This window comes from Heterocephalus glaber, unplaced genomic scaffold (genome assembly GCF_053883595.1).
Source record: "Heterocephalus glaber isolate CG9 unplaced genomic scaffold, H.glaber_assembly_v1.0 deba00000937, whole genome shotgun sequence".
Taxonomy (NCBI): Eukaryota; Metazoa; Chordata; class Mammalia; order Rodentia; family Bathyergidae; genus Heterocephalus; species Heterocephalus glaber.
Window position 1 is genome coordinate 15,348,263 of NW_028258173.1, and position 15,022 is coordinate 15,363,284.

At 43.7% G+C, this 15,022-nt stretch overlaps 1 protein-coding gene and 1 long non-coding RNA gene across 2 annotated transcripts in view; both read left to right on the forward strand.

The window, feature by feature from the left end:
- The window catches only part of LOC110346824 (uncharacterized), a 32,001-nt gene extending 20,474 nt beyond the window's left edge, over nt 1-11,527 (forward strand). The window contains exon 3 of the long non-coding RNA XR_002391076.2: nt 81-11,527. This is a non-coding gene — a long non-coding RNA (uncharacterized LOC110346824). The remainder of the gene's footprint in view (nt 1-80) is intronic.
- Nucleotides 1-15,022, forward strand: part of Pitpnc1 (phosphatidylinositol transfer protein cytoplasmic 1) — a 273,815-nt gene that overhangs the window by 78,952 nt on the left and 179,841 nt on the right. The gene's annotated exons all lie outside the window — the stretch shown is intronic.

Below are 15,022 nucleotides of genomic sequence, written 5' to 3' on the forward strand. Positions count from 1 at the left end.
TCTTTGTGTAGTTTTGCTAAGCTTGTGTCTGACTGCAAAGTCCTAATAGAAGATGACAGTGATTTTTTTTTTGGTATCAGGGATCGAACTCAAGGCAGGTGGCGGAACCACTGAGCTAAATCCCTGGCCCTGATGACAGTGATTTGAAGTGGCACCAGTGTCCTGCTGGAATAGTGCTGGCCACATATTCTGCGGTCCACCTCATGGTTCCAGGACCTTGTGGAAGTCATGAAGCATGAGTAGTAATCGTGAGCAAGGGAGTCCCCTCCCCGCAGTATTGGGAATTCAACCCACGGCATTGCACATGCTGGGTACGCACTCTACCAATGAGCCACATCCTCAGTCCCTGGGTCTTCTCCTTTCTATCCAAGGATAAGCAGATGGGGCAAGCATGAGGCTGGGAGGAGGGAGGAAGGGTATGTTTTGAACCTGGCTACATAATGAGGCATACAGTTGACTGAACTGTGTCTAAGCATTTGGAGTGGTGGGGGTGGGGAATTAGGAGCTTCCCTCTTACCCTTTAGGCAGTCTTCCCCCATCCCAGAAGTGGCATCTTCCATGTTAGAGAATATTGTAAAACTCATTCTTAAATAGCTAAGAAAGAAAACCAACAGCATACGAGTACTTGTTAGAACTTTATCACAAAAGGAATCACACCCTTTAAGTTAGGTCACCCACTACCACCACAGACAAAAACCATTTCCCTTTTCTGTTATTGCTCAGGTTTCAAAACATTTTTCTTTTTATTTTGCAAAACAATGTCAGAGAAACAAGTGAGTATTTCCGGGTCCATCTGAGGTCAGCAGGATCCCCAAGTAAGAGGTGCTTCATCCAATTCCTGGTGAAAAATCGACTCCTGGTGGAACTGTTAATTTGCAAACTCTGGAAAGAGGAAAGTTTAAATTTTTCCAGCTGCCAAACTTGGGACTTCATGATGAATCATCAGGACAGACTTTCTAGGCCAAGTGTGAACCCTGCTCCGGGCCACCAGTCTGAGGCCAGAGGAACGTGACAAGTTTATTTAGATGCCTTGCCAGAGTTCTGATGCCTGGGCCTGGGATCTTCAGTGAAGGAGAAAGCTTACTCACTTGAAAGGCTTGGATTACTGAGCAGCTCCAAAGAGCCACTGCAGGAGGGATTTTCTCCTTGCTGAAGTCTTTCTTAGCATCTAAGATACTAAGCAAAAAGGAAAGAAAAGATGAAAGAGAAGGCCCTCTTTAAAAATATAGTTAAGCCAACCCATTAAAGAGAAAACCAGAGATTTCTAAACTAATAAATAAGCTCATTACTTCATTGGGGAATTACAAGACAGCTCTGTGATAAAGTTATTTGGGAACTGAGCATCAGTTGACTCATGCCGGGCCTGGAGCACATTGGAATTCACCTTGTGCTGTGTGGAAGTTGGCAGCTGGTTGTTACATGCTGTGAACGCAGCAGTCTGCCGGCCGGCCTTCTGCATGCCCCGAGAGTGGCGAGGCTCTGGCACTGTAAATCTTTCTCCTGTCAGCCGGTCCTGCCAAGTAGATTCCACTGGCTGGGCCATGTCAGGCTCGGACACATCCGCCTTGGGGACTTTGTCCTCAGTAATCTTCACCAAAATCTGAGGGAACTTGAGTGACAGACACGCATTGGGCCCCATTTTTTGTTCAATTTTTGAAGTTGAGGTAAAAAAAAAATCTAATAGCCATCTTAACCCTTAAAAGTTAAAAAAAAAAAATTTACCATTTGAACCATTCTAAAGCGCAGAGTTCATTAGCATTAAGTATATTCATAGTGATGTTCTATGATTGGAACCATCCATCCAGAGAGTTATTTCTGTCTTCCCAAATGGAAACTCTGTACCTATTAAACAATAACCATCTAGGGCCTCTACCCTAGAGACCTCATCTTCGAAGAATCAATATCGGTCCCTTGTTCTAGCTTACTTCACTTAGCATAATGTCCTCAAGGTTTATCCACATGCCAGCATGTGTCAGAATTTCATTCCTTTTTAAGCCTGAATAATAAATAATTCCCTTTTCTCCCTGTACCACATTTTGTTTATCCATTCGTCCCTTAGGACGCTCAGGTGGCCTCCTTTCGGTTATTGTGAACAGTGCTGCCATGGAACATGGGTGTACAAATGCCTAAGTCTTCGCTTTCTCTTCTTTGGGGTGTGTGCTCAGAATTAGAATTGTTGGATCACATAGTAATGGGATTTTTTTTTTTTAAGAAGAGTACCCTGAGAATCTTCAGAGTATGAGATGAGATTGCAGGTTCTGTCTCCCTTTCCCTCAGGCCTCTCTCATCACTGGTCTAGTGGGAAAGGGAGGCCATAACTCAAGCCAAGTTCACCCAAATAGAACTTCTTAGCTTGACCTTACCTCTGATTTTCCCCACAACACACATAAAGTTTGACAGAATAAACTGAAGTTGCAGTCATATAAGTGACTCCTCCCCTTTCCTTTTCTTTTTTCGAAGACCACAGTTTGAAGCTACACTACACAGCTGTAGCTAAACTCGAAATCAGTGATGCTTCACATGAGAATCACCTGGTTGCTCACTGATGTCCAAGAAGTTCAAACCTCACCTCTAGAAATTTTGATTTAAGCCAGGTGTGGTGGTGCAAACCTGTAATTCCAATGCTAGGGAGGCTGAGCCAGGAGGATTGCTGTGAGTTCTAGGCCAGCCTGGGCTATATAGCAAGAGCCTGTCCCAAAAAACAAAACAAACGAAAAACAAAAAAGAAATTCTGATTGAATTGGTTTGAGGCCTGCCCTGGGTATGGGAAATTTTTGGAAGTCTTCAAGAAAATCTTGTGTGTATTTACCTGTGTTCCATTACCCAGGTGAATAACTGGGCCAGAATATTTTCTCTGTTCCTTTCTTTTTGCTTTCTTTCTGGTTATTTCTTTAGAACATACTTATAAATTTTATAGATAATTTAAAGACTTAGAAATAGCCGGGCATGGTGGCACACACCTATAATTTCAGCACTCTGAGAGGCTGAGCCAGGAAGATCAGAAGTTTGAGCCCAGCCTGGGTAATTTAGGGACTCAGCAAGACCCTATCTAAAAAAAAAGAAAAAAAAAAAGGTCTCGGTATGTAGCTCAGTGCAAAGGCCCTGGGTTCAATCCATAGTACAAAAACAGAAACAAAAAAGACTTTTGGAAATAGGCTTTTCTGGTTGGTTTTACCCTAAGCTACCCCAGCCCCAATCCTGATTTTTTGTTGTTGTTTGTCTGTTTTGGATTTGGTTTTTTGAGACAGGTTCTCACTCTGTAACTCAGGCTGGCTTTGAACTCTCTATGTAGCCCAGGCTGGCCTTGAACTTACAGCGATTCTCTTCCCAAGTGCTGGGATTATAAGTGTGCACCACTCTGCCCAGCTCACACACTGTTGTTGTTGTTTTAAACAACATTGCATGATGTCATTTGGAACCACAAACAGGAAGACCTATGTTACACTTTTGTGTATATCGTTATCTAACTAAGGATGATGGATAACTTCACTTGTCAGGATCTCAAGTTTAGAAATTTTTTTTAAATCCTGGCTTTAAAATTAGAACAGGTATCAGCAAACCAGTTAGAAGAATGAAATGAATGATAGTTTAAAAATGTCCCCCTGGTTCTCATGCCCTGTGACTGTGTGAATGAACAGGTGGAGCTGGTGGGAACTGAGAGGGACGTCATCCCCTTCCAGCTTCCGGTGTTCAAGAGATGTGGATAAGACGAGCCCCCGGGGCACTACTGGAAGTCTTGGCTGCACCAGAAGCAGCCTTAGGGCAGTTCTGACCTGGAATAAAAGGTTATAAAATAAAGATCTTAGAGGATCCCTCGCAGTTAATAAGAAGGAAGAACGTGGACCCAGGGAGGCGGGTAGGGACTGTCTGGGAAGTGAGCACAACAGAGGTCTGGTTCCGGTGGAGCCCCGGCCTTGGCCGCCAGGAAAACTGTAACCGCTCAGTACTGCCTCTGCTTTCCTTGTGCCCTGAACGCTTTCAGACTTTACACTTATTTCTCTCCTCCTCTCAGCAGAATGTGAATGGCTCAGGGTTTTTTCCATCTCCTGATTAACACGGTTAATGTGGTTGGATTAGGTGCCAGGGGGTGTAGGTGTGGAAAACCAGAGAATGCAGTCTTGTCCCGGGGGCACAGCATTTCTCTTCCCTGGTCACTTGCTAGGCCCTAGGGAAAGCGAGAGGGAGGCGCCTCCTCTCCGCAGGCTCAGCTCTGGGACTGGAGCGTGAGCCAGCTCCTCAGTGTGGCCGCCAGTGACGCAGGCAGCCGTGTGAACGCGGCCAGCCGCTGCAGCTGGGGCACAGGACTCCGGGCAGCGCGTTCCCAGGAATCCACAGGACACCGAGCACTGTGATGCAAGCCAGATCTGCCAGATGTGGGAGCCGGCATGAGTCACATTAAGAAATGTGCTCTGGGTCATCCGGGCGCTGGGCACAGGCTGCCTGCCTTGTGGTCTGGGCTTGGAGGAGGCACCGACTGCACACACCAGGAACCCCCAAGTTCACTAACATCTGTCAAAAATTATAGCCTGGTTCTCCGAGCTGACCTGCTGTGGAGCCCAGCTGGATCCTCTCTGGTTTGTAATTTGTTCAAGGATTTCAGCTCTTTGGGCAGCAGGGAAGTCAGATAAGAAAAGCTATGTGTTAAGTAGCTGCGAGGTTTTGGTACATTCTAGTAAGATCAGAGATGGGGTGAGATATTGTGAGAAGCCAAAAACTCTGTTGGCTGCGTGCCAGTGAAATGACAAGAATAGTAGTCCTTTTTTTGTTAGATGTGTACCTCATGGAGAATAACACGTGTGTTTCTGAGAAGTTATAAAATGACCTTTAAAACATTCCTTACTATTTGGGTATGGTGGTGCATATCTGTAATCCCAGCACTCTGGGAGGCTGAGGCAGGAGAATCACAAGTTCAAACCCACCCTGGGCAACTTAGTGAGACCCTGTCTCATAAAATAAAATAAAAATAAATAAATAAAAGAGGGGTTGGGATACAGTTTAGTGCAAAGGCTCTGGATTCAATCCCTTGTACCACAACCAACCAACCAAACAAACAAATTTCCTTACTGACCTATAACATACAGTCAGAGATATGTGTATTGTGGGTAAATTTCACACTCAGGCAGCTGTAGTTGGTTGAACAGTGGCCCCCAGAAGAGACACTCCCCAAAGCAGCCAGTATCATATTATTTGGAAGGAGGGCTTTGCAGACATAATTCAAAGAAGAGAAGATGGGATCGTTCTGGACCACCTGGGGGGGCCCTAAGTCTAATGTTAGGCATCCTTACCACAAGGAGAAGAGGCAGACAGACAGAGAAAACCAAGCAAGGAAGGCAGCTTTGGCCACTGGCACTCAGGAGACCCCAGAACCAGATCGAGGAGTATGGCGCTGCTGACACCTTGATTTCTGACTTTTGGTTTCTAGAACTTTAAGAGAATAAATTTCTATTGCGTTAGTCCACCACATCTGTGCTAATTTAGTGTTTGGTATAGAAACTTATACAATAACTCCACTCAGGTCAGGAAATAGAGTGTTACCAGCACCCTAGAACCCACCACGAGGACCATTCTTATTTCACAGCATCCCAGGACAACCACTGTTCTGACTTCTAACCCCTGAGACAGGTTTTATGCCATCTACACATCATTAAATGGCACCACACATTGCATAACTGTGTGTGCCAGGCCCCTTTCCCTCAGCACCTGGTGCAGTGTGTCCCTGTGGCTGGGTGTGTGGTGGTTTTTGTTGCTGTATAGTCACCCCTCTGTATCCATGGCTTTAGTTACCATTCAGTGCAGTCTGAAAATATGAAATAGAAAATTCCGGAAGTAAACAGTTCATAAGCTTTAAATAACTTCAACATATTATTATAATTATGCTATTTTATTATTACTGTTACTCTCTTTTGGTGCCTAATTTATCAGTTAAACTTGTATCAGTGGTGTGCATGTGTAGGAAAAACATGGTGTATATAGAATGTAGTACTATCCACAGTTTCAGGCATTCACTGGGGAGTCGTGGAACATATTCCCTACAGATGGGGGATCCACATGGCCCCGTGTCTTAAAGAGCCTATTCTAGGGCTGAGCGGGCATTAGAGCTCACCAATTTCTGGGAATCAAAGAGGCTAGGCTGCTGACTGTGAATTTTAAATATTCTTAACCCATCACTGGAAAGATGAATGCCACAGCTGTCGTATCCTCCATCTCGAGTCTCAGAAATAAATTTGCATCTTTTAAGAGCTCCAGTTTTAATTCTCCTTCCCAGCTTTCAAGTTTTATGCTCTCTAACTTAGGATGCAAGCACATGATATTCAGTCTTTCTAAATATCCTGCTTCGATAAGTGTGTGGAAATTGTGCCAGTGTGGCAGAAAGGACTAGATTAAAATCCAGGGTCCCCAGCTGTCTAAAGAGGAGCTGCTTCTGATTTGCCCGATGCCCTAAAATCTTTGTGGAGGTGGGGGATGGTGGATCTGAACTTGAAGTAATGGAACTGGAGTTGGAAAGGAGAGGAAGGTATGGTAACTGCATCTCAGAAGGCTGTTTTCCCAACAGATTCAAGATGGGTGTGCGGAGGTAGCAGCTCAGCCATCATTGTGAAAGATGTCATTGTCTTCCCAATACAAAAGCAATGCATTTTCCTTACAGAATGGGAAAAATACAAGTCTACCAGAAAATACCCGCTAACCCGATACCCTTGGTTAACCATTGTTGAATATATTTGCACACAAAATTGCATATCCAGACGTTTTTTCCCATGCAAACATTGTATTTCTGCAGTGCACATATATTCATTGCCTGGGGATATGGTACAAATAAAACAGGGAACCACCCCCATCCTGGTGGTGCTGACCTTCACAGGGGGCTTATATATACCACGTGTGGGGTACTAAAATGAGATTCTAGGGCACATGCTTTTTGTCAACAGCTTTTTTCCAGTAAACAATGTATCCAACCATTGCAACAGATACTCTGATATCTTTTATAGACCTGCCAGTGGACAAAACCAGAGCTAAAGCCTGGTGGTGTTGCTTGCTGGCGGCGTCCAGCAAAGTCTGAGACAGGGACTGCTCTGTCAGAATGGATGCCTCCGGGCCTTCAGAAATCAGAGGACCCCTGTTGACTTGGACGAGTGAGAAATAAACTCCAGCTACTCTGGGCGAGGAGAAAGTGTCAGTTGCTAGAATGAGAGCTAAAGAAAAGAAGTTTGTCTAGCTCACAGTGCTAGCCGCTCACAGGCATCAAGTCTGCATCAGGTCAGGTCTGGTGAGGGCCCTCACCGTTGTAACACATGGTGCAGAGCAATGGTGAGAGCTTGTGTTCATGTCTCCATGTGGGACCAGGCTCAGGCTTGTATGACAACTCATTCCCGAGAAAACTCCCTTCAAGTGACAGTCCCGCAAAGCTCCAGTGACGCTAAAAAGAGTCTCCACTAGGCCCCGCCTTTTAAAGAGCCCACCTCTCAGCCGCACCACAGTGAGGACTCAGCCTCCAACACACGGACCCTCAGGGAGACAAACCGTAGTAGAGATCTTGGGGTCATTGTTACAAAGCATCTCTGGCCAGTCCTGACCAGTACAGCTTCAGATGTGACCCTAACGCAGGTCAAGGGAAGGAAATACTTAGCTAACTATTGTGCTGCCATGCTGATTTTAATAGGGCTTTTTGTGTTTGTTTAAATTGAAGACATATAATCAGCTTTTAAAAGGTACTGTGAGCCAGGGATGGTGGTGCAGGACTGTCATCCCAGAACTCGGTAGGCTGAGGCAGAAGGATCACTGTGAGTTTGAGGCCAGCCTGGGCTACACAGTGAGTTCAAGTCCAGCCTGAATTACATAGTAAGACCCTGTCTCAAAAAAACCAAATACACACACACACACACACACAAATGGTACTGTGAGCCAGGTGTAGCGGTGCTGGCCTATAATCCTAGCATTTGGGAGGCTGAGGCAGGAGGTTCATGAGTTCAAGACCAGCTTGGGCTACATACATAGTGTGACCCTGGCTTTAAAAAAGAGGTATGTAGAAGGTAGGTGGAGCCACATGACAGCTCAGACCCTCAGAGTGGTCTCAGTGTGGACACATCAAGTTCAACAGCTATTCACAAGTCAGCCTATCTTCGATGAGCTAAGGGAACCAGGGCAGAAACTATATTGCCTGCTTTCAGTGCAACAAAAAGACACATTGAAGAAGGCAGAAAGGAAAGATTTGCCTGTATTACCTAGCCTCCTGCCTGAGGTGGGAGACAGAATGAAGTCCCCGCTTTAGACGTGAAAGGTACCTTAGAAATGTCTTCGAATGTGGGAGTTTATTTTTGACCATCTTTTTTTTGATTATTTCCTACTACTTAGTCTTACAATTTTGGAGCTTCTAAAATACAAATGAATCTTTAGCATTGCTGGGAATTGAATTCTGAGAAGCAAATGTTGCTGGAATTACAGAGCACGCTGTTGGAGCAGGGCCATGCATAGTACTTGTCCTTAGAGAAGAAATGCCAGGAGCACAGCTTGAGTTGGAAAAAAGAACCAACTTGCAAAACATCACCTCTCTAACAAACATGCTCAAGAGGGAGACATTCCCTCCTCCCATTGTTTTTCTTCTCATTTCCTCCTATTTAACTACAAATTCTTTCATGCAATAATCCCTCCGTGGAAATTATATGAAGAATATTTTTAGCCCTCTAGCTACATGACCAAATATGCAGCTTTTTAACTGGTTCCAAGAGGCCTGTGAGCCCCACACGTGTTGTCTTCGAGTTGAGTCATAGAAAGGCTGCGCTTGTCTTGCTGGAAACTGCATTGTGCCGGCTACCCGGATTGTCAGTCCCGGTCCCCTTGTGATTGCTATGGAACAGTAGAGTCGACAGCCAGCCCAGCGTTTGAATTCCACTCTTGTGAGCAGTGGAAACACTCACTGTTCCAGTCTGGGGGAACCCGCGTTCTGGAAAGAATGAGGCACTCCATCCCAGGCTGGTTTCCACCCCCGGGGTGCTCAGTGTGTCCAGGGACATGGTCGCTTCTGCTTAGAGCAGAGGCAGGACCATGAGGGCAGGCTGGGGCACAGCTCAGCGGTAAACTGCTTTCCTGGCATGCATGAGGGCATGGATTTGAGCCCCTGGAAAGAAAGGAAAGAGAGAGACAGAGAGAAAGAAAACGTCTTTAAATGTTGAGGGTAATAATTTTAAACAAGGAAAAGGAAAGTTTTTGTTTTGTTTTTAGTTTGGAAGTAATATATAAGTAGTCCAGATAAAGAATAAGAAGTCCTCTTTCAGCCATGCCAGTTCTGCCACTGTCTGCAGGGCGTAGCAGAGTAAAGAACTGTGCCATTCATTCTTTCAGACCTTCTTTTTTTTTTTTTGGGTACCGGGGACCAAACTCAGGTCCTTGCACTTGCGCAGCAAGCGGTGAAACCACTGAGCTAAATCCTCGGCCCCAGACCTTATTCTGTGAACATACAATCAGGAGAATGATTTATCTAGGTTAACTTTTTACAAACACACATTTATATTAAGACACATCATTATAAACTCGCTTTTTTTAAAACTTAAAAAATCTAGTCACAGCTGGGCACTGTGACTTGTGCCTGTAGTCTCAGCTTCTTGGGAAGCTGAGGCAGGAGAATCTTGAGTTCAGAAGTTGGAGGCTAGCCTGGGCTACATAGCAAGACCCTGATTCTAAAATAAAACAAAAACAGACAAATGAAAAAAATCCTTAATTCATAATGAGAGTCTCTTTATGCAGGTACACTTGTGTCTATCACATTCTTTTAAACAGCAGCTCATGAAATAGATGACAAAATTTTATTCCCTTAATGATGGACATTTAGGAAGTTTCAATTTTTAAGTTTTAAAATATTATTTATATCTATATTATCTATCTATATTACAAATAAGGTAAGTCTCTGTCCCCATAAACTCATCTTTCTTAAAAAATGTCCTTCTTATGTTTTTTTTTTAATGTGACTGTCTTCCCGGGTTGGATTCCACACTTGAGATCACTAGTCCAAAATTCTGGTAGAGGCCTGGGGATTTAGCTCAGTGGTTCCACCGCCTGCCTGGAAAGAGCAAGGTCCTGAGTTCGATCTCTGGTACCAAAAACAAAACAAAACAAAATTCTGGTAGAGTCGGGCATGGTGGCCCACACCTGTGATCCCAGCACTAAGGAGGGTGAGGCAGGAGGATTGTGGTGAGTTTGAAGCCAGCCTGGGCTACATAGTGAGTTCAAGGCCAGCCTGTCTCAAAATCAATCAATCAATCAATCAATTCTGGTAGACATTGCCAGCCTGCCTTTCTGAAAGCTATTACACATTTATTGTCCTGCCACTGATGAATGGGTTCCTCTTTCTCTACACCTTCTCTGATACCTCCACTTGATCTCTCATCTTAATTTTCATTAATATCTTGGCTGATATTCTCAGGGTTGATTGAATTACGTTTTGCTGATTCCTAGCGAGGCCAGGCATCTTCAGTTTATCATTTACTTGTGTATTGTCTTCAAAAGCTTGTCTCCTCACAGGTTTTGCACATCGTTTCTCTTTAGATTATCTTTTTAGTGGATTTTAGGAACCCTTAACATATTAGCAATATGAATCTTTGGTATTTTGTTACAAATATTTTCTCCTAGACTGTTGCTATTGCTAGTGTGTCTTTATTGTAGAGGAATTTTAAGTTGTTTCGTAGCCTATCATTCTTCTCTTTTATGGCTTCAAGACTTTGGATCATATTTTGAAATACCTTCCACATCCTAAATATTCTCCTAAAAAATATTCTCGGGCTGGGGATTTAGCTCAGTGGTACTGCTGCCTGCCTTGTAAGCACAAGGTCCTGAGTTTGATCCCTGGTACCAAAAACCAAAAATCTCTTTTCTCACATAGTGACTTTAGAAGCAGACTCTAAATAAGATATAATTTCCAACTTTCTCTTTGGTCTTTTTTTTTTTTTTTTGGTACCAGGGATCAAACTCGGGTCCTTGCGCTTGCGTAGCAGGTGGCGAAACCACTGAGCTAAATCCCTGGCCCTCTCTTGGGTCTTTTAAAAAAATATTCTTCAGTAAAACTTTATTCCTTTCTTCATATAGGCTTGGCACATGTTTTTGTTCAGTGTGTTTGTAGGTATTTTATAGTTTTGATTGCTACTATAAATAGGCTCTTTTCTAGAAAAGTCAGATGATTTGCCCAGATTCCGTCAGCAAAGAAGTGGACAGTTTTTTTTTTTGCAGATGTTTTGCCTTCCCACCAATCTAAAAGAGTTGGCAGTCCCAGGCCAGCCGGTCTCTCTGTTTCAGTTGGAGCCAGGTGGTGGATGTCAGTGGGTGGTAATGGTGGCATTGGATGGGGGTGTAGGACGTTGCCTTTGTGTGCCTGGTGACCCGAGCTTTGTCCTCGTCTCCCTTTGACTGTTTAATAACAGATCTTTCCAGCAGGGAAACAGAGCTGCTTAGTAAAGGTTAACTTTGTGACCTTGCTAAGGAATGTTAGGTGGTTTGATTTCTCAATTTGAATCTTCTTTTTTTCTCAGTTATATTTCCTTCTCTTCCACCTTATATATATATATATATATATATATATATATATATATATATATATATATATATTGTGTGTGTGTGTGTTTGTGTGTGTGTGTGTGGTGTGTGTGTGTGTGTGTGTTGTGTGATTCAGAGAGTTGCTAAATAAAGTACAGGATGCCAAATTAAATCTGAATTTAAGATGTCCCATTTGGGACACAGTTGGACTAAAAGTTTATTTGTTGTTTATTGGATTCACATTTAACTGTGTCTCATATTTTCACCTGTTAAATCAGACTCTGGCATACCTAGTACTACAGACATGTCCCTTACCCTCAAGGAACTTACCCTGCAGGGTGAAGAAAGACTGTGTGGAAATAGTCTCTGTGCCCCCTCCTGCTGGCCTGGATTCCAAGCTCCTCTTACAGGGGCAGGCCCTCTCCCGTGTGCCCATGCCCTGCTGGGCATAACCAGTAACCCCTCTCCAGCTCTGTGTGTCCCTGTGTTTTTATATTTTGTTTATTTTAAAATTTACTCTCTTCTTTTTTTCAGTTTTTTTGAGGCAAGGTCTCGGTATGCAGTTCAGGTTGGCCTTGAACTCACTATATAGTCCAGGCAGGCCCAAACTCGAGGTGATCCCCCTGGCTCAGCCTCCCAAGTGCTGGGATTACAAGCATGTACCACCATGCCTAGCTTTTAAAAAAATTGTAGTTCTGGGGCTAGGATCCAAGGCTTCACACATGCTACCACTGAGCTATACCCCAACCCTTCAGACTTTTGAGTAAACACTTCTGTGCTGTTTCTCAGTCAGTTTTCATACCTGTCCACTTTCTCCATACTAACAAGTAAGAGAGCTAGAGGCCTTACCTTGGCTGTACCGTCCCTCAGTTCTCCAGTCTCTCCTGATGGTGAATAATTTTAAACAATTATTTATAGTTCTCTTGGTTATATTTGTTCCTCAAGGTAATATGTTTCTGACTCTATTTCTTGTTTTTATTAATTTTAGGCAATAGCCTCTTTCCATTCTAAGCACACTGTCAGAGCCTTATGTTTCCTTTCATATTTCTTCCTTCTTTAGTTTTGCTTTGATGTCAAGATTCTGGATAAACAAATACGGCATGTTCATGGATGAGATATTATTTTACATCTCAAGCTATCATATCTTGTTCCAATTCACCAGCCACTATTCTCCCTCACTGCCTTGCCTCAACATTTGATTAAATTTCTTCCTTCCTCCTTTTTGTTCTAGTCTTTTATTTTGCAGCCTTTTGAATGTGTATACTCTCTTTTAAATTCTACATAAGAAAAAAAATACAGAGGAAGTAAACCTTCCGAGATTCTAGCGCGCCTAACATCATCTTCATTTTTTAATCTACTTTGTGTCTCAGACTCTTCCTCTGTATATTGGGAGAGATCAGTATTGCACCCCCCTATTAGAGTTATTAGTGAAGATTAAATGAGTTAGGCACCTTCTGGCCCATCCTAAGTTTATTTGGGAAGCAGTAACGTTGATGTTGTATCTGAAGGACATTAGATGTACCTAGATTCTGCACTCTGAAAACATCACTTGGACTGGCGATAAAGTAATAGGATGAAAGTTTGTGTGATGAAGTAAACAATCCCATTACCCTTGCTGCCATAGGGTTATGAATTTATTCCTTACTGTTCTTTTCTCCTTTCATAAAATTATAATAAGTGATTTAGGATTTACTTTTTTTTTTTTTTTTTAAGGTCGGTAGTCTATTCTTAGCTCTCTGGATTTTTAGTAAAGCACAGTCATTTCCAGGAAATGGATTTAAATTGTAATGTAAATTTGGTTTAGATGTATAAAAGCATTTTGGAACATAACAATGCAAACTACTTAAGGAGGCGGGGGGGGGGGGGGGGGTTTGACTTAGAAGAGTGAAGATTTAAGGAATAGGTTGGCCCAGGCTGGCCCAGGTACAAAAGCAAGAAAGCATAAAATCAACAGCCGCATCAATCGATTGTGGCTGCATGGAACAGTGTACGGGGGGGGGGGGGGGGTTGTCACTCAGTCATGTCTGCCACAGGGTCATAGTTCTTGCCCTTCCTGGCCTCACCTGGACCTTTTGTCATGAAACAAAGCACTAGACGCTAGTGATAATATCTGGCAGAGAGATCGAGTCTAGTCTGGGGAAGTCAGGGAAAGTGTCAAGTAAGTTTGAGGGAGGTGTGGTCCGTGGTGATAGTCAAGCAAAGGGAAAGGGGAGATGGATTTCAAGAACTGGATGTGCAACAGCTCCTGGAAGAGCAAAGGCTCCGGAGGCAACTCATAGGACTGAGTGTAAGAGGCACAAAATCCTAAAGAGAGGAGGATGTGCTGGGCACCTAGAAGAGAAAGCCAGGGCCCCTGTTTAGACACTTGGGCTTTATTCCAAGAGCTGCCAAAGAGATTTTGTGTTAGGAAGCACTGAAGTAGATTTACACTCAGAGGAGGGGAGCTGAGGGAGACAAGAGTGGATTTAGTACTCCATTTGGGAAGCCTTTCTCAGGCCCAGGTGGCTGTAGGATGGAGAGAGCCAGTGAGGTGAGTGTCTGACAAATAAATCTCCAGGATGCACTGGAGGGAGGAGGGTGGGGGAGGGATGGACACACACACTCAGGACAGAGAGGACAACTTCTGGACTGGCCACCTGTGCAACTGGGAGACTTCGTCTCACCAGTGAGTCTGCCAAAGCGTCCCACAGGTGAGGGACTCGGTGGGGCTCACAGAGCTGGCTGTGGAGCCCAGGTGGCCTGGCTCTGTCTTGAAGGGGCAAAGGGGATACACTGCTTGGTCAGCACCTCACCCTCCAGATACCTTCTTTGTCACTCTGGTATTTTTCTCCAGTCTCCCAGGAATGTGTGGAATACTCTTTCTTCAAAGGAATAGGACCAATTGACTGTGATATTGAACCTGAGTTATTTTCAAATTGTTTTATGTCTGCCTTGAAGTGTAGAGCAAATGGAAACATGGCAATACTGTTGCTCGGGGAGGTGCATGGACAGGTGTTATATAAAGCAGCTGAGAAGGTGCAGAGGCAACAGTGGCTTTGCTGTCCAAGAAGGGGCAGCCACATGGCAGACTATTGAAGAACTGTTTTTGCTTTTCTGCTGAAAAGCTGTGTGGAAGTGGCTAAAGTCTTTCTAGAATCCATCCTTCCCTGAAGCAAAGAGAAGAACTGAGAAATACTTCAACAAAGCAATGCTTTTGATATTTGTAATTACAGCCTTCTGTTTTGCTTGGACAGCTTGGCTAAAGTTTTGTCAACTTTGTTGATCTTTTCAAATAACTAGCTTTTGGTCTTACTGATTTTCTTTCTTTCTTTTTTTTTTTTTTTTTGGTACCAGGGATTGAATTCAGGACTTTGCACTTGTGAGGCAGGTGTGGTGCCAATGAGCTAAATCCCTGGCTCTGGTCTTACTGATTTTCTATTCTCTAGCTCATTAATTTCCATTATACTTTTTATTATTTCTTTTTTCCAACTTGCTTTGGGGTTGACTTGTTCTTTTTCCAATATTT